The following is a 27359-nucleotide window of genomic DNA, read 5'->3' as shown; positions in this document are numbered from 1 at the left end:
GGACTTTGAATTTTAGCAAGAGGATACAGAAAATAATAATAATAATGCGTTAATAATATAGAACATTAGGAGATGATAAGTGGTATGGAAAAATAGATCAAGGCAAGAAGTTACGGAAAAGTTATGAAATTACATTCCTGGGTGCTGATTCCAAGTTATATTAAGGTATACAATTTAATATATTTTAACAGAATGATGAGGATTGTTTACAGGCAAAATAGTTCAACAAAAATTGTTGGTATATTAAGGAGGAAGAGGGAGGCATCAATAGAGGTTCTCTACAAGGAACGGACTGCTTAAACATTGCTTATTATTTAATAAACATTGCTTATTGTTTAATAAACATTATGTTTACTAAAATGGTATGCTGTTTTCCTGGATGGAGATGTAATAGAGGGTCCATTAAAACTCACCAATCGTCTATAACAGTACCTGCTTTCCCTCTGTTTCATAGTAGTAAATCACAACATAAAAATACCTCATTTATGATTGTGAAGTCCAGGGAAAAAACTAAAGGAGCAGAAGAGTTCCTCTTTTTTGTTTTTCAGTTTAAGATCATGCTTTAAGAAGAGAAAGAAATATGAAAAGTCAATAGTTGAAGCAGCATTTCATTATTTGCGGTCTTGGTTTATGGTTTTAAGACTCATGAGCAAAGAGTATATCAAGCTTGCAAAATCAAGGAAAAATCTTTCGGGCAGGTCACTGGCAGTGTTTACCTGAAATTTGAGGAGGAAAGAGAGGGAAATAAGTAATATGAAGAACGCTAGGTAGGACATAAGAAAATCTGTTGTTAAAGGGTTTAATGTCACTTTTGGAGAAATTAACAAGGAAACAGGAAATAGTGACGTATGTATGTCTATATATACTTTCTAAAATATATTAAAATGCATTTTAACAATATCACAAGTATGAAAAACTGGTAAATAGGATGTTTGGAATATCAAAATACAAGCAATCAAATAAAAACAATGACATACATCAGAAAAATACCTGCATATAAGAAGAAACCAACCTATAGTGCAAGCACAGTAGAGAGACAGTAGAGAGATTTAGCTGAAATTCAAAGGAGAAAGGAGTTACATTGCCTATAGGAAAGAACTATGTATTTGCAGATATTCTGTAGTATTGTATATGTAGAGATAAAAAGGCCGTTTAATAAGGTTTCATAAGGTTGTGCTATAAAGAAGCCATTTTTTGTCAACTATAAATTAGCTTGCACTATTAGCCAATAAGACAGATTGAAGGGTAGATTTTCTAACATCAACCTTGCTGCATGTTCTAGTCAATGTTCTTTGGGAATCAAGAATAAGAGACCCACTCAAACCAGTGCAATAAAAGTGGGGTTTTATTTTAAGGATTCAAAGACTCACAGGGCAGGAATTTCAAACCAGATAGGTATCACAAGAACTAGAAAAGTGGGATAGCTCACTCAGTCACCAATCCCTGTGTGTATCTTCCTTCACCTTCTCTTTGCAAATTTACTGTATTCTGTTTCCAAACAGTAACATCCAATCATCAAACCAGTCTGACCTTTCAGTGTGCTTCAAATAACTCCTCTATTTCCTTGTCTCTCTGTCTGTGTGTATAAATATCTATATATCCTTCACTGCCTTCCTATGCTGTGTTTAGATTAAATTCCTCAATACTGTGTTCATGAATTATCTCTGTGGCTGTACTTAGCATAGAGTTTATCTTACCTTTTGAATTTTTTATATTTTATATTTTAATATTTTTATTTCTCTGATTGCTAAGTGGTTAATTTAAATTTGTGTGGTGTTTCATTTATCCCTACTTTTGTTCCAGAAGTTTTCTCATCTATGAATATTTTTGCTGTGTCTCTCTTTGAGTATTCTAAATTATCTATTTTAAGCAAATAACATCTGACTAAAATTATTCTATAATATTAATTTATCTACAATAAGTTCCTATTCTAATGGCTGTTGTTGAATTCCTTATTTAGCTTGAGATTCCTTCAGGTATTTTTAAATATTGGTTTGTCTGCCCAATTTGAGTGAGAAATTTTGGGTTTGATTTATCTTCTCTCTCTCTCTCTCTCTCTCTCTCTCTCTCTCTCTCTTCCTCTCTCTCCCTCTCTTTTCCTCTCCCTCCCTCTCCCTCTCACTCTCTCTCTCCTTTGCCCTCTCCTCTCCCTCTCCCTCTCTCTGTGTATGTATATGTGTGTGTGTGTGTGTTTTCTTCCACATCCTTGGCAGTTACTGAAAATGAGGCTGTGTGTTTAGCTGTTATAGTATTAGCTGTATAGTTGTTAAACTAAAAATTCAATGCTGTTACAATCAGATAGAAAGAATATCCACCAGTCTTTAACCATTCCATAGTAATTTCCTGTTTGTTGGAGAACAAGGAATAGACTTCCTAGTGCCTGATCAGTTTGTAGAATGTTGTAACTTATTGTCAAGGTCATACTTCTCTATACATTATGATGCAAACCATAACAATTGCATACATGAGCACAATGGTTATAATTGCCTAGATGCAATGAGATTACATATGCTTTCCATGTTATAGCCTGGGGACAACAGAGTAAGTTAGCATTGCTAGACTCGTACATGCATGTTATATTCAGCTGATGTTGTATGTGAAAGGCAGAACTTGAAACCATATGACATAATTATGCTAGTTTTGTGATGACATTGTCAAGCATATAGGAGTCTAATAAGCTCTTAATTAGCGCTCTCCTCATAGCAGGTCCTTGCCCGAACAATTTTACCTCCACAAACCCAAGAGTAAACACCCAAAAGAACAGTGTGATTTTTATCGGGATGGCCTCTATGGGAACAAGCTTTGGCTAACATAATGGGTACAATTTTGACAAATTGAAGTTGAATTTGTTTGTTTGCATTGAGTGACATTTATATAAACCTAGTCGATAAGTAAATGAGTGTATATCTACAGCTCTGAGAAGCCATCTGTACAGTCTCCACTAATTTGGGAATCATGACCAGAACAATTGAAGTCATGGGCATGTGTGAGCAGGAAGTATAGCGTTTCAGGGAAAGAGGACCCGGAGAAAAACCTTGAATTACCTAATAATTAAAGGATCTCAAAAAAGAATTGAGTCTTGAGAAACAAACTGAAGGAGAAACCAGGGACATAGGAAGTCCGCAAGAAGGGTTGTGAGTCAAGTAAGGAAACAATTTCAAGAAGACGGTATTTTTCAATGGTGATGTGTACTGTCAAATATCTATTAGATTTAATAAGGTGATGGTTAATGACCATAAAACTTTAAATGTAGGTGGTTAAGGTGAAAGAGATAAATAGGTGAGGAGGACTTTACCAGATAGAATAACAGCAATAATTCTAGGTAGAGGATGCATTGTGGGGGACTTTATTTAAATAATACAGTAATGACATGAAGCTTTCTGTAATATTTTTCTCTGGGAGACTATGTCTCATAAAACTATGTCGTATAAAATTTGTACTGCCTTCACTTTGTAGACACTTAATAAAATTTGTAGAATGGTTGAAAAACACATTTCGAAAGAACTTCATGAAGTGGAGGGAGAAGTGTGGGAAGAAACTCACTTGCATTTTGAGCACTTATGAGTGTAGCAAATGCCATAATTGGCCCATTCATATCTTCTAGGTGCTCATGATTATAAGCAAAAGGCTGCTTATGTTGACACCTGTGAGTCTCTGCCTAAGGGCTCTTTTGTGTCTATGGAAGATTGCTCAGCCTACACATAGGGCAAGCTAGAAGCACTGCACAGTTAATGCTCCCAGAAGCAGCTCTCAACTAACAGGCAAAGATAAACACTTCAGCTTTGTAAATATCAGAGGGATGTATTCTACACTGTCTCTTAGGGTTTACCAGAAGGATTAAACTCTAGTTTCCTACAGTAGTAACTTGCCTTATGATGCACCTTAATTGGCTTTCTTCCTTTGCCTCTCTCATTTCTTCTGCTAGTGCTTCCTGAAATAATCTCCCAAATATATTATTGCCCTAAAATCCTTGTATCTGACCCATTCTGGGAGCACCCCAAATAAGACACTGAGCTAGTCTCTATATGCTTTCACATTTTATGTCACTTAATCCTCATGGTTTATTTAACCCTGTGACTTTAGAACTAGATAGAGTATCCCATTTGATAAGTGATGGGTTGTAGGCTTGGAGGGATTGAGAGTATTGGCCAGGTTTGTACAGCTAGCAACTTCTGGAACAAACCAAACTCTTTTAGTCTAAATCTTAGGCTTTTTGTTTTAAAACAAATCGTTGCATCTCTGGTTTCTTGTTAGGTGAAGTCTTTATTCCTCTTCATCAGGACATTTTTTTATAACTATGTGTATACATGGAGAGTAAAATAAATGTGAATAAAGTGAAAAAGGAATTCTGTAATACAGATGTTATTTGGCTATTACCAAAAAGTAAAAAAACAACAGATGCTAGCAAGGCTGTGTTGAGAAAGGAATGCTTACACATTGTTGGTGGAAATGTAAATTGGTTCAGTCACTGTGGCAAGTAGTTTGGAGATTTCTCATAGAATTTAAAACAGAACTACAACTCAACCCAGCAATTCCATTATGGGGTATATATCCAAAAGAAAATAAATCATTCCACCAAAAAGACATGCATAGTTATATGTTCATCACAGCACTATTCACAATAGCAAACACATGAAGTCAACCTTCATGCTCATCAACATGTATACACGATGGAATACTATGTAGGCAAAAAAAGAATGAAATCTTTTTTTTTTTTTTTTCAGTAACATGGATGCAGTTGGAGACCATTATCCTAAGTGAAGTATCACAAAACAGAAAACTAAAAACCACATGTTCTCACTTATAAGTGAGAGCTAAACATTGGGTACTCACGGACATAAAGATGGGAACAATAGACACTGGGGACTACTACGGAGGGTAGGAAGAGAGTAGGGCAGGGAATGAAAAATTAGCTATTTGGTACTATGCTCAGTGCCTGGGTAATAGGATCAATTGTATCCCAAACCTCAGCATCACACTACATGTATAGCTAAGCAACAAACCTGCACATGTACCACTTGAATCGAAAATAAAAGTTGAAATTACTTAAAAAATGAAAAGAACGTATTTGGAAGAAATTATTTGACTTTCCTCACTATCAGAGGTACCAATGATAGAAATCCTTCTCATTTCATATAACTTGTTACACTCTAAAGCTGTATTACATTTACTTGCATATGATTAGCCATAGTGCCAATGCTTTAAATGATTTCAAATTATCATAATGGTGGAATTTGGATTTAAAAAATCTTATTCCCAATGTAACACCATTTAAGAATTTTTAAAACTCTTAATATTTCAAAATTGAAGATTTTAGGTAATTACTTTTATAAAATTTTATTTTTTAGTTCTTTCCCTCCAGTTGTGGAGAATTTCTGCTAATATTATATTCCTACTTACTTTAATCAGACATTTTCACCTATGTAAACTAAATAGATATTATTTATATTTGCAAGAAATAGAACCAAAATTTGGTTTAATTAAAAGGAGGTTAATATATATGCAGCACACAAATTGAACAGCATCCATAGCTGTCATATGACACTAATTACCCCTCTATAGAGGTTCAGCGGTCCCAAGCATCAACTATACATAAGATCTTGTGTGTGAACATATATAATGTAATTTCTTACTTTCCAATATTAAGCCTTTTATTTCTTTTGCTGGCCTTCTTGCTCTGTCTAGGACTTCCAGTACTATGATGACTATACGTGACAAAAGCAAGCATCCTGGCCTTGTTCCCAGTTTTTCAGTCTTTCACCATTTTTCTGTGGGGTTTTTTATATTTGACTTTTATTACATTGTGGTAGTTTCATTCTAGTGCTAGTACGTTGAGTAAACACTCATGAAAGGTTTTTCTTTTTTTTTACCATGGAAGGGCATTGGATGTTGTTAAATACTTTTTCTGCACCAATGGAGATGACTGTTTATTTTATTTCCATTATTCTGTTAATGTGATGTATTACACTGATTGCTTTTTGTATGTTGAGCCATCTTTGCATACTAAGAATAGATCCCACTTGGTCATGGTGTATAATTCTTTTAATATGCTGTTGAATTTGTTTTGCTAGTATTTTACTGAGAATTTTTGCATCAATATTGTATTAATCTGTTCTCACACTGCTATAAAGAACTACCTGAGACTGGGTAATTTATGAAAAAAAGAGGAACTCTCAGTCCCACCAGCCATACAGGGAGTATGGCTGTGAGGCCTCAGGAAACTTACAATCATGGCGAAAGGCAAAGGAGAAGCAAGCACATCTTACCATAGCGGAGCAGGAGAAAAAGAGAGCAAGCAAGCAGAGAAGTGCCACAATTTTAAACCATCAGATCTTGTGAGGACTCATGATTATGAAAACAGCATAGAGGAAATCCATCCCTATGATCCAATCACTTCCCACCAGGCCCCTCCTTCAACACATGAGGATTACAATTTGACATGAAATTTGGATGGAGACACAGAGTCAAACCATATCAAATATTAATTAGGGATATTGGTTTGTAGTTTTTCCATAAGTTCTTTAGATATTGTTCATTATAATTATATCTTTAAAATTTCTGTTTCTCAGACTTGATAATTTCAATAGTCCTATCTTCAAGTTTGTTGATTCTTCTTTCTATCTGCTCATATCTGCCTTTGAATCCCTCTAGTGATTTTTTTTCATTTCAGAATCACAAGGGCAAACTATGGAAGAAGCAAAGAAGAGGTATTATTTTAAATGAGCAACAGACTAGGAGGCTGTCATCTTGAATGTCATCTCATATATTGTTTAGCTACTTCCTATTCCGACAGTGGTCAGTAAGCCAGAGTTTCTGAATCACCTGGGAGCTTGTAAGAAATGAAGAATTCAGGTCTCCTCCCAGACTTAGTGAAACAAGATCTACATTTACACAATCTGCAAGTGAAAGCATAATAGCAGTGCCCAAGGTGATGACTAGAGACCAACACATGATAATACATACCTTTCTATAGTAAATTATTCTGTGTGGAGTCATATGAATACTACCTGTATGTTTAATTAGTCTTATACCATTATATATGAATTCACAGTCAATTTGAATTAATATATTTGCAAAAATAGTTTTCAAAAGTACAGGCTTAAAACAGATATTTAATTGTTAAATCTAATGGACTGGTTTTATAAAATTCCTATTGAATACATGGTTGAAATATATATCAAATTCATACACAGAAATTTTACATCCTAAGTGCAAACCCTGGGATTATTTGCATTTTTTGGTGATTTTCCATGCTGTTACAAAATATTAAAATGAACACATAATATTTTTGTGTCCACACAAGATGTTGTTTTAAAAATTGTGCTTTCCTTATCCGCTACAATGAAGTTGGCTTCATCCCCGGTATGCAAGGTTGGTTCAACATATGCAAATCAACAAATGTGATTCATCACATAAACAGAACTAGAGACAAAAACTGCAAGATTATCTCAATAGATGCAGAAAAGACTTCTGATAAAATTCAACATCCCCTCATACTAAAAATTCTCCATAAATTAGGTATTGAAGGCACATACCTCAAAATAAGAGCCATATATGACAAACCCACAACCAATATCATACTAAATGGGAAAAAGCTGGAGGCATTCCCCTTGAAAACAAGCACAAAACAAGGATGCCCTCTCTCACCACTCCTCCTCAACATGGTATTGGAAGTTCTGGCCAGGGAAATCAGGCAGGAGAAATAAATAAAGGGTATTTGAATAGGAAGAGAGGAATTCAAATTATCTTTGTTTGCAGATGATATGATCCTATATCTAACAAACTTCATTGTCTCAGCCCCAAAGCTTCATAAGCTGATAAGCAACTTCAATAAAGTCTCAGGATACAAAATCAATGTGCAAAAATCACTAGCCTTCCTATATACCAACAACACGCAGGCAGAGACCCAAATCATGGGTTAACTCCCATTCATAATTGCTACAAAAAGAATAAAATACCTAGGAATACAGCTATCAAGGGAAGTGAAGGACCTCTTCAAGGAGAACTACAAAGCACTGCTCAAAGAAATCAGAGATGACACAAACAAATGGAGAAACATTCCATGTTCATGGATACGAAGAATCAATATTGTGAAAAAGGCCATGCTGCCCAAGGTAATTTACAGATTCAATGCTTTTCCCATAAAACTAACATTGTCATTCTTCACAATATTAGAAAAAACTGTTTTAAATGCATATAGAACAAAAAAGAGCCCAAATAGCCAAGATAATCCTAAGCAAAAAGAACAAAGTGAAGGCATCACACTACCTGACTTCAAATTATATGATAAGGTTACAGTAACCAAAACAGCATGGCACTGGTACAAGAACAGACACACAGACCAATAAAACTACACACCTATAACCATCTGATCTTTGAAAAACTTGACTAAAACAAGCAATGGGAAAAGGATTCCCTATTTAATAAATGGTGCTGGGAAAACTGGCTAGCCATATGCACAAAATTGAAACTGCACCCCTTCCTTACACCATATACAAAAATCAACTCAAGATGGATTAAAGACTTAAATGTAAAACCCGAAACTATAAAAACTCTAGAAGAAAATCTAAGCAATACCATTCAGGACATAGGCATAGGCAAAGATTTCGAGATGAAAATGGCAAAAACAATTGTAGTGAAAGAAAAATTTACAAATGGGATCTAATTAAACCAAAGAGCTTCTGCACAGCAAAAGAAACTATCATCAGAATGAAGAGACAATCTACACAATGGAAGAAATATTTTGCAATCCATCCATCTGACAAAAGTCTAGTGTCTAGAATCCATAAGGAACTTAAATAAATTTACAAGAAACAAACAAACAAAAAAACATTAAAAAGTGGGCAAAGGGCATTAACAGGTACTTCTCAAAAGAAGACATACATACAGTCAAGAAGATATGAAAAAAAGCTCAGCATCATTAATCATTAGAGAAATGCAAATAAAAACCACAATAAGATACCATCTCATGGAAGTCAGAATGGCTATTATTAAAAAGTGAAAAAACCAAAGACGCTGGTGAGGTTGTGGAGAAAATGGACCATTTTTATACTGTTTGTGGGAGTGTAAATTAGTTCAACTATTGTGGAAGGCAGTGTGGCAATTTTTCAAAAACCCAGAGGCAGAAATATCGTTTGATCCAGCAATTCCATTACTGGGTGTATACAAAGGAATATAAATCATTGTATTATAAATATACAAGCACCTGTATGTTCATTACAGTGCTATTTACAATAGCAAAGACATGGAATCAACCTAAATGCCCGTCAGTGATAGACTGGTTAAAGAAAATGTGGTACATATACACCATGGAATACTATACAGCCATAAAAAGGAATGAAATCATGTCCTTTGCAGGGACTTGGATGGAGCTGAAAGCCATTATTCTCAGGAACAGAAAACAAACACAGCATGTTCTCACTTGTAAGTAGGAGCCGAATGATAAGAACATATGGCGGGAGAACAAATACACTGGGGGTTGTGTGGGGGGTGGCGATAGGGAGACCATCCGGGAGAATAGGTAAGAGATGCTGGGCTTAATCGCTAGGTGATGAGATGATCTTTGCAGCACACCACTGTGGCACAGATTTACCTATGTAACAAACCTGCACATTCTGCACATGTACCCTTGAACTTAAAAGTTGAAGGAAAAAAACCACAACAAATAAACAAATGAAAATGTTACCAAGTAATGATACAGAAGCAGTCAACTGTAGAAGATAAGTAAATGTACCTTATTTTCACCTTTTAATCTCTCAAACTGGAGGAGTTATATGGCTGTTGTGACAGAGTTATGTGAAAGGTTTCATTGACACCTTCTGGTTAGATTTTTTAAAAGTAGTAACCTCAAAACACTTTAGATACATAGATAATACAGAGATACACTCAGATGTACTATAAGAACTCCGAAAAACGTAATTCTTTTACTGTGCTTCGTGGTGCTTTTGGTGGGGCCCTGTGTTTGCTTCATGAAAGGATCTTAAAGGCTGGGCTAGCTTCCCACATCTGTAGAGCTCTGGGGACCTAAGCCTTACTTCAGCATTACTATGCTTATTTAAAAATATGATTTATGCACTAAACTTCTTTGCAACATTTTATTAGAAAAATAGCATTTTATAACCAAAATTGTTTTTTATAGTTGAAATGCCTGAGCAAACATGTTAGTCTCTAGAGTGACATTCAAAACCTTCTATTAGCATCTTTTCCTGTCTGGCATTAATTCATCATGCTATCTGAATTACACTTGTATGCACTAAAAAACAACTCATCGTTTCCTAAATTTGATGGCTTAGAGACCTAAATTGTCCACCTTTAGGTTAAGGTAATAGTTCACCCCTCTGCCTCTTTCTTGATCTATTCCCTGTACTCCTTGAAGATACTGTGTGTTAGACATTCATTTTATAAACATACTCTTACCTTCTCCCCCACAAATGTTACAAGTTGTTGCCCTATAAAACTTAGAACTCATATTCACTTGTTCTGCAAATCTTTGGTGGGCCTAAATATGCTAGGTCCTGGGGTACAAGTGAACGTCGATGTGTTCACCATCCAATGAGGGAAAAGACAGAAAAATATATTAAATTAGAAATCCTGACTAGTGAGGTCCATCAATACAAATTCTAAAAGCTTTCCAGTTAATGATGATATGCACAAGACTTAAAAATCATGAGTCAATCAAGAACCCCATGTAATTGTATAAAGTGATTCTTAGAGACATATAGAAGGACTCTTGGCATAGTTTACTGCTTTGTTTCTCACCCTATCCCCACCATCATCTTTTTTTAAGTGAAAGGAGTCTTACGCAGCTTTTATACTCAAAACTCACATTTTCAGATAAAGGAATGATAAATGGAGAGGTATAGAGGCATGGCCAAGACAGTCACTCTGGTACTACTATGTAGTTCTTTTTCTTTTTCTTTTTTGAGATGGAGTCATGCTTTGTTGTCTAGGCTTGAGTGCAGTGGTGTGATCTTGGTTCACTGCAACCTCCGCCTCCTGGGTTCAAGTGATTCTCCTGCCTCAGCCTCTTGAGTAGCTGGGATTACAGGCACATACCACCATGCCCAGATAATTTTTTTGTATTTTTCGTGGAGATAGGGTTTTGCCTTGTTGACCAGGTTGGTCTCGAACTCCTGACCTCAGGTGATCCACCTGCCTCAGCCTCCCAAAGTGCTAGGATTACAGGCGTGAGCCACCATGCCAGGCCTACTATGTAGTTCTTCTAAGTCCTAGTTCAATGCTCTTGTCTTTCCATGCTGGACAGATTCAGTGCTATTATTATTATGAATACATTGTAGATAGGAAAAATAACTCCCTTTTATAAAGTCTTCTATCACACATATATACCCTCATGGAAAACATAAATGCTTTAAATCCTATTTCTTCAGGAACTCTACATGCTTTGCCCTTAGACTTTTATTTTTCACTTACTTTCGTGGGCAACGTCTGAATATGCACAATTATCACCCTATCATTGTATTTTTTATCAAATCACTTTCAGCATCACAAGTTTCCCTACAACACCAGCTACTAAAATATATTTTTAGCTATGCAATCATAGTTTGAGTTCAAAATATGTTTGTCAGGTTGAACTGTTCTTTGAGGTTGCTGTTAGAATCCTTTTCTGGGTTATAGGTCAAGAGCAAATCACAAGCTGCCATTAAGAATATTTCTATATATCTTCTTATTGTGCCCAGTGATTGCAACACCAACAACCAAAATCTGTGGTGTGTTTTCTGATTTACATAGTACATTTTTATACAGTTTCTTATTCAATGTCTCAACTACTTTTATAAAGGGTAAATATAATCAGAGAAAAAAAGTGACTTCCCTCAAGGCACCCTGGTTGTCAGTTCTCAAGCAGGGGATTCGATTCCAGGTTTTCTTTTGGCAAATTTAAAAACGACACTTTCTATTACAGGACTGTTGAGGAAATCAGAGTGTATTTTCCTAGCAAATGTACTATCGATTGGTGTTCTGTAGAGAGACCTGCACCTTTTTTTCTCAAATGAAAATGCAAGTGGGTGGTAAAACTTTGTTTTGTAAAATTTGGAGTTCTTCTTAAATTACCAGGGTTACAGGAAAAGTACTCAATGAGCAGACAAACTAATCATGACCACGTGATGGATTTGTTATTATTTTCTCAGGATTAGTTCTGCCATCATATTTGTAAGAATTTCAAATACATTAGTTTTGTGGTCATGTTAAATTATTACTGAATATATACAGATACTGAATTATAGTTCATTGGTTTCCACATTTCCATACAGATAAGAGTATAATTGCATTAATCCTGTTTTTTTGGTTTTTTTTTTGTTTGTTTGTTTTCTGTTTTTTGTGGTTTTTGTTTGTTTGTTTGAGATAGAGTCTTATTCTGTTGCCCAGGCTGGAGTGCAGTGGCGCTCACTGCAACCTCGGCCTCCTGGGTTCAAACAATTCTCATGCCTCAGCCACCCAAGTAGCTGGGATTACAGGCGTGTGTCACCATGCCCGGTTACTTTTTTGTATTTTTAGTAGAGGCAGGATCTCCCCGTGTTGCCCAGGCTGGTGTTGAACTCCTGAGCTCAAGCAATCTGCCTGCTTTGCCCTCCCAAAGTTCTGGAGTTACAGGTGTGAGCCACCACATCTGGCTAACTGCATTAATTCTCTATGGTTTTGTTTTGCAGATGATATACCAATTCACTTAGAAACATCCATGAATTTCTAATATCTAGTTATACTATAAAAAAAGATTTTATTGCAGCTGAAGATTCATTTGAATCCAAGCTAAAATAATACAGAAAGGAGTATAAAGTGATAGGCCTGGCATGGAGGAAATTATTGTCTTGTTATGGTATATTTATTTATTTATATAACTATATCCACACTTGTGAGTGTGTGTGTATGTGTGTGTGTTGGAGATCAGGTAATTTGGTATTTAGACTGGCACACAGATGTATTCCTCCATACAGTAAGCCACGTGTAAATATATATGTTGACCAAAAAGAAAATGGAAGGGAAGCTGAGAAACAGGGTGACTCAAGGCAAGCCATGGCCTCTGATCATTTGCCTTAGGAAAAGAAGTTATATGTTCAAATTCAGATACTGCTGATTTCTGGCTGAATGTCTCTAAGAAAGGAATTTAAGCCTTTGGATCTCTGTTTCTGCAAACAGAAAAATCAGAATGGCATATGAGATCAGAAATGTTTAGTCTATCTATCTATCTATCTATCTATCTATCTATCTATCTATCTATCTATCTACCTACCTACCTACTTACCAATCAATCATCTATCTGATTATCTAACTAATCTATCAACTGCATACTGTATACTGGCCTGTCAGTATGGAACCTTTTTCATAATGAAAGCTGACAGGCAATCACCAATTGTAAAACAACTGAATTTTTCTTGTTGAAGCTAGGGGTTCACCTCACAGGCTCAGTTTCTTTCCTTTTTCCTTTCAAAGAGCCATCAGTATCCCTTACCTTCCTTTAGACTCTTTTTTTTCCCTAAGTTATATTTTTACAATATTATTATGTTACAAAACAATTTGGAAAAAAAAAAAAACTGGATCAGATGATTTCTTGGTTTTCCTTATGCTCTTACACTCAGTGATTAAACAAAAGGAATAAACTCTTAAAATAAATATAAATTTAAGATTAGTATCTCCTTCTCCTCTCTCTCTGAAATATGTGCATTATAGTGACTGGTTTGAATTAAATTCTAACTTTATTTGCTTATAAGTGGGTAATCAATGCAATTCTTTAAATAAATAAATGTATTATTCTCATATATATGTGAATTATTTCACGAATACCATCCCATTACATGCCTTCATATAAACATCCTTATTGAATTAATTAATTTTACATTTTTTGTACTTTTCTTTCTGAAATAGTTTATTCTTTATATGTATATATAATGAATATAATTCAAACTAATTTGTAATCTTTCATATACGTTCTAATATGTTTATAATTTTCTATTATGTATCCATTACCCTTTGATTGCAGTTTTACTGAATTCATAGATTTAATTGAGGAGAGCTTACATTTTCACTAACTAGAAATATATAGCACATTTTACCACAAATTATATCTTTTTATGTTCTTCACTAAAGTTTCATGATTTCAGTCATACGATACTTACATATTTCTTGTTGAATGCTTTTTTTAAAATTAATTAATTTATTTTTTATTATTATTATACTTTAAGTTCTAGGGTACATGTGCATAACGTACAGGTTTGTTACATATGTATACTTGTGCCATGTTGCTGTGCTGCACCCATCAACTCGTCAGCACCCATCAACTCATCATTTACATCAGGTATAACTCCCAATGCAATCCCTCCCCCCTCCCCCCTCCCCATGATAGGCCCTGGTGTGTGATGTTCCCCTTCCCGAGTCCAAGTGATCTCATTGTTCAGTTCCCACCTATGAGTGAGAACATGCGGTGTTTGGTTTTCTGTTCTTGTGATAGTTTGCTAAGAATGATGGTTTCCAGCTGCATCCATGTCCCTACAAAGGACACAAACTCATCCTTTTTTATGGCTGCATAGTATTCCATGGTGTATATGTGCCACATTTTCTTAATCCAGTCTGTCACTGATGGACATTTGGGTTGATTCCAAGTCTTAGCTATTGTGAATAGTGCTATAATTTACAATATGTGGTTTCATTATTTTTGTAATGGAGTGCTTTCATTATATTTTTATAGTTCATAGATCCTGGTATATAGAAAAGCTACATTTTAAGATGTTGAACTTAAAACTGTAAACTTTTACTGGTTTTAAATAATTTTCTGATTATTTTATTGGCATGGAATCATATCCCTCACCAAAAAGTATTGATGTTGTTTCTCCTTTCAAATACTTGAAGCTGCTTGGAATATAAATGGCACTTTTGGCAAAAGGGTTGACAATTTCTTATAAAGTTAAAACTTATCTATCATTTGACCCAGTAATACAATTTTTATAAATACCAGAGGAAAAAAAAATGTTCACAAAAATAATTGTGTCTGGATTTTCATAGCAGCTGTATATATAACAACTAAAAATTCAAAGCAGCTCATGTTCCCATCCACAGGAGAACTGGTAAACTAATTGTGGTTTATTCTTCAATGGAATTCAGCACAGAAATATAAAAGAAGGAACTACAACCTGAATTGATCTCACAGGCGAGCTGAGTAAAACAAGCCTTTTGTTCTAAGGATAGTGTTGTAGGCTGACTGCTAAAACCATTTATTTTTCATCTTACTTGTTTTATTGAATATATTTAAGAGTATAATTTCAGTTCTCACTTCTGTGGCTGCATCTGCATTCTAGAAATTTTGACATGTAGTACTTCTGTTTATATTCAAGTCCACATATTTTGTTAATTCCAGTTATCCTTTTTTAATGCCTAATTTAAAAGATGATGAAAAGTGGGACACACATAGGAGTCAGATGACCATATGAATTCTGAAATTCAGCTGTGAAGATGCTGCCAGGTCCTTCTACCCCAGGGATAAGCCTTAACTAGCTCTTGTTTTGCTACCTGAGAATGGTACCCAAGTCCATTGCTTTCTCCAGCTCTTGACCCCACTTTTGGGATGTACTTCCTTTTCCATTATCCTCCTTGGCCACATCTGCAGAGTTAAAATGGAAAAGTATGACCTTTTTGGCAGCCAAAGAAACTTTCCAATCTGTTCCCTTCCCTTATAACATTGAGAACCAGATATATTTTTGAATCTCAAATATTTTGGTTTTTTAGACCTGGTTGGTAGTGCTTTTGCTGGTACATCTCTTTTTCAAATATTGATCAATTTCTTTTGCAAAAGCCACCTCCATAAATCTTTTTTTAGATAAAACTCTCTATATATTTAATTTCAGGTGATTTGAGTGCAAGTTTCTGAGTAACAGGCATGTAATCTTTTTGAGTGCATTTACATCTAGGAGAAAGGTCTACTAGACACTAACTAAATATTTCCAAGAGTGTTAACAGATGGAGTTGCAGCCACACTCTTGATTTGGTCTTTACCTTGAGCCCATTTCTTACTGTTTGTATCCTGGGTTTGGTCTTTTCCCTGTAGCTATGTTCAAATGACATGCCTTTGATTTTGTGAAAAACACTTTCATATTCTGACACTAAAATTTATGAGCTCTTTATTTTCCTTCTAAATTATCTTGTCAGTCAATATTATTCTGAGCTTCAACACTTTTTTGGATCACTTTAACAAATGCAACAAGCTGCAGCCTCTCAAACCTTGCACTTTCAACATACTTTCAAACCCTCATCATCAGATTTTATAGAAGTATTGGGTACTTTTCCTGTTTTCAGATTATTTTAGGCAGCACTTTTACCAAATATTTCACCACCATTTAACATGAATTACTATTTTTTAGCCTTCTATGTTTCTTCACCTCTCTATGGTCTCAAGTCAATACCATATGTTTTAGATTTTTGTTATAGCAGCACTACACTTCTTAGTAGCAATTTTTATGCAGTTAGCTATTGATATAATAATGTTTCATAATATATAAAAACAAAAGATTGGTGGCATTCAACCGTAAGCATCTGTTTACTATCCAACCATTGGTGGGTTAGCTTCGATTCCGGTGATCTAGGCTGTGCTCTGTTAGGTTTAGGTCCAGTTCTGTCTATTAGTCTCAGACTTCTTACCCAGTGACTGCCCGAGGCATGTTCCTTTCATGGTGAAAGGCAGGAGTCAAAAGGCCTGGCTAAATTGTGCAAGCATGTTTCAAGCCTCTGTTCATGTTACCTGTACTAACATTCCATTGACTAAAGCAAGCCACATGACTAAGCTCTAAGTAAATGTGATAGGAGGTATAGTCATCCCACGTAATCGTGGTCATGAAGAGTGAAAATTTTCTGAATGCTAATCTTAATCTACTCAACTAGTATTTATTTTTAATTTATGGCAAAATATAGAAATAATCTCCCTTAGTTAAAAAAATGTCTACTGGGATTTTTTTTTTTTTAAATCTAAAGATAATTTAAATGTTTTTGTTTTCTTGTTTTGTTTGCTTTTTGTGAATCAAGATTACAGGGGTTTGACGGACTTGGGGGGCAGCCAAGGTGAAAATATGGCAATGACAGGCTGTAGCACACCAAGCTCTATTGGGCAATGCCTTGGCAGGTTGACAAGTAGGGGAAGTTGCTTTCAGAAGGAATTTGTCCAGAAGCTGAGGTGTAGGGGTCTGCTACTCAGAAATGGAGGTGGCTCAGACAGGTAAGATAAGTCCTATAGGAGAGAGGAATCTCAGTATGGGCTTAAATGTCCTGGTGATATTTAAGGCAGCAGGAAGTCTATGGGTCAGAGGACTCTGAAAGGTAGCAGTGATCCAGGGCCTTTCCACTGAAAAGACCTATTTTATCAACAGGTAACAATTGTTGGGTAAGGTTCCTGGGGTATACAAAACAGTCTCTGTAAGGCAAAACATTTGCTTATTTAGGCTATTTTTAAAATGTTAAATGTGCACATATTTGAATCTCATGCCAGTAGGCTTTTGAGCTAACAGTTCTCAGCCTGCAGTGAAGGAATAAACGACACAGGGGGCCAATACACAGAGGCAATTTTTGGCTCTTTTATGTAATAATGATGTAAGAGAAAAAAATAGGTGATTATACATGGAAGGTTGGCTGCAACTTGAGCTCTGATACTGTTTTTAGGGATTTTGGTTAAATAAGTCACTTAATTCCTCTGAACCTGATTTTCTTCTTCTAAAATAGAGTAGATTAGACTAAGAGTCCACAAACTGTAGCTCACAGGCCAAATCTGATATACCACTTGTTTTTGTAAATACACTTTTATTAGAACACAGCCACATTCATTCATTGATATATTGTTTATGGCTGTTTTTCTTCTACAAAGGCCAAGTTGAGGAGTTGTGACAGAGACCATATGGCCTACAGGACCAACATTTTTATTATCTAGCCCTTAACAAAAAAGGTTAGCTGACTGCTGGACTAGATGTAACACAGGCTTTCTTCTGATTCAAACTTTTTTGATTAAAATATTTTTTAAAGCCCAGCTCTTATCATCTTGCTCAGAGTTCCTGATTCCATTTTTTATTTATGTTTTGAACAATCAATTAATATTTCAGTTTCGCCGTCTATTTGTAAGTTTCATACCAAACACTGTAGACATTGTTTCTCCTACTGCTAAAATGATGCCACTCTTACTGCATAAATCAGTAGCTATTTAATTTTCATGTCAAACCTAAAATGGAAATGGAAACAGAAAGCAAAAATAGTGCAGGAAAATGAAAATGACAAATATAATGTTTAATTGAAGTAACATGAATATTTTATGTTAAAATGTAATTACATAATAGATTTCAGCCTGTGGAATGCAGCTTATCTCTGTCTTGGTGTGAGTGCCGATGATGATTTTATCTCAACAGGCATTCGGGTCTACAAATTCACATCTTAACTGACAGTGGACAAAAATTAATCAGAAGAAACTCAATTCATTTCAGTCACTTAAGTTTTCATTTGGCAAACATTATCCTTAAGCATTAATTCAATGTTTCAACTAGTAATTGTTCATTATTACAGGGAGCTTTAGAACTGTCAGAAGTCAAACTAAAACCTCTCAGAAATCATTATTCCTTCCTTCTCCAATGAAATTGTTTTGCCATATGATGAATAAAATTTTATACAGATCTTCATTATATTACCAGCTCAAGAATAGCAAAACACATTATATAACTGTGTATCATATATATTTTAAAAATAATTTAAAGCATAATGAGAATTCTCACCTAAAAAGAGATATATGTTCTTCTTAGAATGTTTTTGTCATACATATTCAAAATGATTCCTTCGTGAAAGTCCTTTTGAATGTGATTGAAATCAGAATTCATTTAAATTCAACTCTACTATGTACATTATGGTGAAGTCCCAGAGAATATAGTAAAAAGATAATGGCCACTCAGTTTCAAATAGAAAATTGATTTTCAAACAAAATGCAAGATGGGAATTAAAAAATTTACAATATATTTTGGCTTACATGAGAAGTACAGTTTGATGGAGTTTTCTAATTTCAATACATATTATGTTTGCTATTTTTGCAGATTCCATAATGAACTGCACCTAGATCTAGCTGATGTATGCTGTGACTCCTTACACTGTTTCAAATATTACCATTGGTGCCTTCAGAAGTATTTCCTCCTTTAATACTGACAACAGCCTTGTACACTAACTTCTTATTTTATTTTGTTTGTTTCCATTAAGTAGTTGAGGAAACTGAAACTCAGAAAGACAAAGCATACACTAAAAATAAAATAAAAAGGCAGCAGAGCCAGGTTTCAAACCCTTCTCCTGGCTTTAGATATCTAAATAGAATAAGGACAAAAATCTTACCAAGCTAAGTCCATGCTGATTCTGACCTGGTTTGCTGACATCTATATTGATAATAAGACGGGTGAAATCCTGGTTTAAAAAAAATAACGATTTTTATAAAATCCTTTATATTGCTTTCTGAGAACTTTTCACGAAAAATATCAATCATCAAAAAGAGAATAGTAGAATGTTGGCAGTAGAAGAAAAGATAAAAGCTTACAAGCAAACATTAATTAATAGCAAAGTCAAACTGTAGTTGTAATGATGGTGGTTTAAATCACAAATTTCTCAAATGTGCTTTTTCCTTTGTTTTCTTGCTTCTGTCCATGCTATAGCACTGTTTTTTGTTTGTTTTTTATTTTGTACTCTGCTTCCTGCAGTATTTAGAAACTACCCCAGCAGAGTGCCTACTTGGACCTCCTTTGATAAGTGATATGGAGGGGATCAGCATGCTGTGCCAGTATATCCAGTGATTAGCAGGGGATGATGGGTCTTTATGGCATCTCGCAGGTCAGATGGATTGGGCTTTCTTAAGCACAATAGATCAGCTGCCCTCATGCTGTGGCTTTTGTTGATACCGTGGAAGTCATTCAGCCTGTCTCCAAAACAGCATAATTTTGACAAGGATTTTAGTTCCCGCTGCTGAATAGAGTATATTCAATGCCTAGTCAATTTGCAGCAGCAATTAAAAGAACCCTTAGCCTTGCTTCCTTTATGTAAAACTGTTGACAGGTAGTAAAGAGCTGTGTGGCACACTTGGATACGTGTTGAAAATGACTTGTGTTTTCAGACACACCTCAAATTCCCGAATACATGAACTATAAAGCAAATGCCAATCAGGTTAATGATTTCTTCCCACAGAATTCCATTACAGAAGTGAAATCAAGTTTTCTGATATATAGCCTAAAGTTTCAGTTGAATGCATTTCACTAAGAAGAGGTTAAGGCATTATGACCAAACAATATGCTTGATATTTCTGTGGCAGGGAAAAAAATGGTTTTGACAAAGTATTCTGTACTGGCCCTACTTTCTCTTGGCTCCTACTTCCTTTCCTGAAGAATCATTTTTTTCTTAGATGGTATTATTTTCTTCCTTGATTAAAAATTCTCTCTCATCACTAATTGTTTTTTATGTGTTTGCTAGGTGACAGGTTTGTGATATTATTTAGTAACAATATTGGTATTAAATTAGTTTGTATTTTATTTTTATTTTTTATTTTAGTGGAAGTGAGATCTCACTGTGTTGCCCAGGCTGGTCTTGAACTCCTAGCCTCAAGTGATCCTCCCATCTCAGTGTCCCAAAGCGTTGGGATTACAGGTACGAACCACTGCGCCTGGCCAATAAGTTCTTTAAGCATGCTCTTGAAAGTGTGTTTTGGGATCTTCAGTGGCTATTTAAATATCTGTGCTTGGCTTCACATCTTTTGAACACTCATCCTGCATTAGAGGAATTTAGTACATTAGACATCCTGCCTACACAAGCTAGAAGCCCTTCTTTTCATAATGTCCTTCAAAACAGATTTTGAAAAAGGTCCAAAGCTCTTTCAATTAGGCAAATGCACATAAGAGTCTGATTCAGGAGACAGTGATGTGAGAAAAAGGATGCTGTGTAGAATTTATTTGGGAAGATACAAGTTATGATGAAGAGATGTCTGGCTGTCAGAGCATCCTATGGCTGGAGCTGGCTTTGGGAGTCCCAGGGTTTGAACTTGGAGGTGGCTGCTGGAAGGTCTCCACTGGAGTAGCCTGCAGTCTAATCTAGGAACTGTTATCTCTAGTCTTAAAAAGTCTTGAGTCCTTGCAGAGGCTCAGTGAGCTGCCTCTATCCATATATATATATATATATATGACATTATATATAGCTAAAGTGGATATTCTTATAAAACCAGCACTAGGAGATAACCAAACTTTCAAATAATGACTTTCAATTCTTATTTTGATATCTTATGTAGCTCTTAATAGAAAGAGGCATAGCAGATGTTTTCCCTTATATGCCAACCATTGCTTTAATCTACTTTCTATTCTCCTTGTTTAATCATCCACCACTACCTTTCATATGGTGGATACTCAATAAATACTGAATATATAAACTCTCTTATTCAAAACTTATGATATAAAATTCAAATTCTCTGTATCAAGTGCTTGAGGGCAAAGCAGCATTAAATTGATCATAAGTAGAAAATATTGCCCTAGAACTTAGTGGATTGAAAGTGCCTTGATGGAGGAAGTAGAACAATCAGATGAAAAGAGAGAAGGTGGGTAATAGGAAAAAGGAAAAATAAGAAAAACTTGTTTATGAGCCACAAATTCTCCTTTAGTTATGAAAAAAAAGAAAAAATGCTTTTTCATAAGCAACCAAAAAATAAATGTTGCCATTTAAATCATTTCTGTGAAAACAAAGATGTCATTTAAAATTTAATAACACTTGTCCAGAATGTTGTTTTATTATTTTTATAATAAAGTATGGAAAATGCAATAACAAAGGATAAAGTAATAAATCAAGTTGCCAGCATGATAAAAATTATTAGAGTAATATCAAATTTAACTGGACTCTCATTTAATGGGGCGTTAGAAAGCTAATAAAAATAGTTTTGAGGCAACAGGCAATAAGTGACTCCAACTCATACAACTTTAATAGTGAGGAAGAAGGGGTCTAGTTACACAAAATAATAATACGTGTCATTTTCTTTCTTTTCTTTTTTTTTTCCAACTGTTTTGAAATAAACCTTTTATTTTAGAATAGTTTTACATTTACAGAAAAGTTGCAAAGATGGTATGTAAAGTTCCCCAGTTACCAGTTATCCCCACTGTTACCCAGTTTTCCCCACTGTTAATATCTTGTTACCCAGTTTTCCCCACTGTTAACATCTTACATTACTATGTTACATTAATCACAGTTAATGAACTGATATCAATATTATTATTATTAAAGGCTTTAAGAGTTATTGTTGAAGATTTATAAGTTTATACATGAAATAATATTTAGAACACACCAAGCTTTGAATTAGAAATATTTTAAAGTTTGAATTCTTTGATTTTAAGAATTAAAACTTTTGAATTCTCACATGTAGTCATAGTTGGGAATACATCCACAAAGCAAATAGACCAATTCTTGTGAGAATGATTCTAAAACAGGTTTTTCAGGTGTCATTCACCTTCTGGAAACTTGAAAGGGGGAAGATTACTTTCAAAGGCTAACATTCATTTAATCTACCTGTAGTACTCCATATGAATGGCAGTCACTATTTATCGACGTCTCAGGTTTTGTTAGATATGATATTTGTTTTGATTATTTATTTTTATTATACTTTAAGTTCTAGGGTACACATGCACAATGTGCAGGTTTGTTACATATGTATATATGTGCCATGTTGGTGTTCTGCACCCATTAACTCGTCATTTACATTAAGTATATCCCCTAATGCTATCCCTCCCCCTTCCCCCTTCCCCACAATAGGCCCCAATGTGTGATGATCCCCTTCCTGTGTCCAAGTGATCTCATTGTTCAATTCCCACCTATGAGTGAGAACATGCGGTGTTTGGTTTTCTGTTCTTGCCATTGCTGAGAATGATGGTTTCCAGCTGCATCCATGTCCCTACAAAGGACACGAGCTCATCCTTTTTTATGGCTGCATAGTATACATGTCATTTTCAGCAACTAAAATTTCATTGTCTGAAACTTGTTTGGGAAAGTGCTCTAATTTAGTAACCCCTATTTTAATTGTATTTTTACAGTGAAGTAGACTTCACTTTCTGTCAAGTGTCATCAATTCAGTTTTCAAAGCCTGTATGTCTCCACACACATCTACCTATACTACTACTAATACCAATAAAATATGAGAATAATTGGGTCAGAAAGCTATTCTGTTAAAACTGCATCATTTTCCTACACAAGTGAAAATCAGCAAGGTATTGTGACATACAAGTGCCAATATATTGAAGGTATAGATTCAAGTACTTTTAGAGGTTAAATGGACTTTAAAGGTCATCCCCAATTTTCTACTTCCTTAGGAATCTTTTCAATAACACCTCTGGCAGATGACCATATAATTGTAGTGGTAGGGACTCTGTTTCATATTAAGTATCCATTTGTTTACTTAACAAAATAATTATTGGTCTTTTTGCATGCTACAGGCATCATGCTAGGAGGGTGTTTGCTAGATATCATGTGCCACATGTTGTGGAGGCCTACCTTTAGAATGTTCTTCCCGCTCTACAGTGGGCTCAAATTCAAACTTTATGACCCATCAACAGGCATGCATTTATTTAAAATTAATCAATAGTTAAAATTTCTAGGTATCTTGAGCTTCATGATCCAAATAACTAAATTTAATTGTTAGATAGAGAAATTGGTACAGTTCCATTTAATTATACTTTTTCTTATCAGAATAGTAATCTTTATTAAAATATCAAGGCTTATCAACTTAAAGAACACCAAGTCAGGCATGGTGGCTCACGCCTGTAATCCCAGTACTTTGGGAAGCCAAGGCAGGAGGATCAGTTGAGCCAAGCGATGCTCAAGGTTGCTGTGAGCTATGATCTTGACACTGCACTCCAGACTAGGCAAAATAAAGAAATAAATAAATAATTAAAAAAAATTAAAAAACCCATTTAAGAGAGGATATATAATGAGTGAAATAAATATCTAGGTACACTTTATCTTCTTATTCATAACTGTTTTTTTTAACAATGTGCTGTAATTCCCAATCATGTTTCATGAAAAGATTTCTCCCTTCTATAGGTAAATCAAAATATAACGTATTTTCTTAACTTTGAATTACAAGTCTTTCTTGAATTTAAAACTGATGCAGGGCTGATGCGTCTCCTTTGCCTTCTGCCATGATTATGATGCCCACCCAGCCATGCTGAAGTTGTTAGTCCATTAAACCTCTTTCCTATATAAATTACCCAGTCTTGAGTGTGTCTTTATTTGCAGTGTGACTACAGGCTAGTACAATATATGCAAAGTTTCTGACACATATAAAATTAAAAGTATCAACGCATAGAACACTGTGGATAGTATATAAATGTGTTTTTAAAAGCCCTTATTTTTAAATGGACCTAAATTTTCTGAAAGAATACTAGGCTGAAGGGAAGATTACACACATATACACACACACAAAATGAAATTTTTAAAAAATATATTTAAATTTATATTTAAAGCAAAAAAGGAACAATATTGTATTGGATCATGAAAAACATATTTAGAAGATATATAAGAAGAGCACAAAGGACATGAAAATGTTAAAAGTGATTACACTGTTGCAAATTTTATACGTTGTTTGACTGTACATAAGCAAAACATGCATATGGTAATCTCTAGGGCAGTCAAAGAGAGAAATATTATAAAGAGGATATCTCAAGAATTTGTAGGGGAAATACAAATCAAATGCTAGAAAAACATATTACTCAACAAAAAGTGCAGATAAAGATCTGCGGAACAAAATGTATATTAGTATTTGGAAGAAATATCAATACTTAGAATAAATGGAAAGAAAAGAAACACTCCAATTAAAAGACTTTGATTATAAGACTGAATTAAAAAACAAGATCTGCCTATATGCTATCTAAAAGGAATATTAAATAAAAAAGACACAGACTGCATTAAAATAAAAGTTTGAGGAAACTTCACTTTGAGAGCCCTAAGCATAAGAAAGCAGAGGTAAGTACATTAACATCAAAGTTTAGTGTACTTCATGACCAAAAATATTATCAAAAATAAATCTGTATGCTCACAATAATAGACTTTCAAAATACAAAAGCAAAATTAATAAATGTAGAAGATAATTGGAATATTATCTTCTACATTTATTTATCTAAAATGTGGAAGATAATTGGAAATATTAACACTACCCTCTCAAAAATGGATAGGACTCATAAAAATCAATGCAGACATGATATGTTTGAACAACTATAAATCTTAATTGACATCGATAGAACACTACATCTAACAGTTGAAGAGTACATATTATTTTCAAGTGAGCATTAAACATTCACCAAGATAGACAAAATGCTTTCTCAGAAAACATAAGATCAAAGAATCAAAATAATACAGAGTATATTCTCTGAGCACAACAACACTAATTTAGAAATCAGTAGAAAAGACATATACTCCAAGTATCTGTAATAATCCATGGCTCAATGAAGAAATTTAAAGTAAAATTAGAAGATCTTTTTAGTATTCTGCTAAAATGGTGTTTAGAGTAAAATTTTTAGATTTAAGTGCCTGTAGTAGAAAGGAAAATGCCTGGGTAGAAAATCAGTGATTTAAATAACCACCATAAGAAAGTAGAAATGAGTGAATTTTTTTAAGTAGGTAGAAAAATAATAATAAACCATAAGATCTCATCATACTGTACCCCATAACATGCCTAATTAGTATATATGTCAATGAAAAATAAACATAAAGAAAGAAAATCAATGCTACAGGTCAATGATGAAGAAAAATAATGACCAAAATTAATGCTAAAGCCAACAATGAAGAAACATTTTTTAAATGGAATATTGGTTCCTGAAGAAGATTGATAAACCACTAGAGAAGCTGATCAAAGTTAAAGAGAAAGAGAAAAAAAAAAACTATCAAGAAAATTCAAAATGACAATATCTAGAATTTAAAAAATGGATATCATTAGAAAGCTTTCTTATATGAAAAGAGTTATAAAGAGTATAAAAGACTTAGTGCCAAAAATTAGAAAATTTGGATAAAATAGAGTATTTGAAAACAAATCTCCGGACCAAGGCTTTACCTCTATTGCTTCTGAAACATTAATGAGCTTGGAAATTACTCTGAGGTTCTTGTTAAATTGCAGATTTTTATTCAGAGTTCTAGAGTAAGACTCAAGATGGTGCATTTGTAACAAACACCCATTTGATACTGATGCTGATAAAAGAACTGTACTCTATGAGAAGAGATATCCACTATGCTCTTACAATCCTTTTGTGTACTGAATGGATTTGTAAGCATAAAGGATAGGTTGCTTTCATCTGGAATCCAGGGAAGGAGAGCCAAAGACATGGGATATTGACTTTATAAGAATTTGAATGGTCACCTGGTTGTAACAGGCACCTGGGTACAAGGAGAAGAATCTACATATTACTTGGAGAGAAATGAAAATAAAATTCTAAAAACACAAAAACAAAAAATCCACAAAATACACTTCACAAGCTTCATGCATCCTTCTTGAATTGGATCCTACTGATTCCGAGCTGAAGGGGTGAAGATACCTAAGCTAGAAGAGAAGCTATAATATAACTTTGATAATGGGTATAGTGGAAATCTGTACCTCTTTTTTTCCCTCTGTTTTAATAATGGAGGTAAATTTTCAAAAAAATATTAAAAATAGCAAAAAAAAGTACAATTAAAGATCACATTTAATAGGGCCCTTGATTTGGAGAAAAAAAATCAAGTGTATACATTTTTGTTGATATAATAATCTTTTAGGCTATGTCGTTTTAGTGAAAAAATGTAATTTGACTACTTTAAGAGTCACTAGTCTTCAAAAATAGTTAACCTTCAAAATTAAAACTAAGATACTTTTCTCATTTAAAAGTTAGCTGCACAGTCAATACAAAGTGTGTTTTGCCTCATATTAACACTGTGTGTCTCTAAAGCTCAGCATAAATAAAACAGGTACAGACCAAATTATTGTCTCTTTGATTTATATTTTTATTTCAGTAATACTTTACTTTCTATTCTGATTAATTCTAAATAAGAACCAACATCTAAGTTAGGATAATGTTGCTTGAAAAACCTTAGAAGTTTACTAAGATAAAATGCCAGACAAAAAGTAACCAATTATATCATAGAGCATCATGAAATAGCTACTTGGCTTTTGCAGCACACTAATTTCTTGGAGAGTGGATTTAATTCAGAGTCTGGCCTGAGGACTGAAGTTCCAGAAAATCACCTTTGTTAAGAAGACTCCAAATTAATCAGGCCCTCAATTTTACAGGATATGTGTGCACAAAGCAGGATATTAAAACATAGAGATGGCAGATGTTTTTTCCGCCTGATTGTATTTCACTCTCTGATGT

General features: G+C 34.4%; 1 long non-coding RNA gene across 1 annotated transcript in view; it reads left to right on the top strand.

The window, feature by feature from the left end:
* LOC105464909 (uncharacterized) overlaps positions 1–21120 on the top strand; it is a 517978-nt gene extending 496858 nt beyond the window's left edge. Inside the window, exon 5 of the long non-coding RNA XR_977141.3 lies at positions 20548–21120. This is a non-coding gene — a long non-coding RNA (uncharacterized lncRNA). The remainder of the gene's footprint in view (positions 1–20547) is intronic.
* Positions 21121–27359: the final 6239 nt, after the last annotated feature.

This window comes from Macaca nemestrina, chromosome 13 (genome assembly GCF_043159975.1).
Source record: "Macaca nemestrina isolate mMacNem1 chromosome 13, mMacNem.hap1, whole genome shotgun sequence".
NCBI lineage: Eukaryota > Metazoa > Chordata > Mammalia > Primates > Cercopithecidae > Macaca > Macaca nemestrina.
This window is presented reverse-complemented; position numbering and strand designations above follow the sequence as displayed.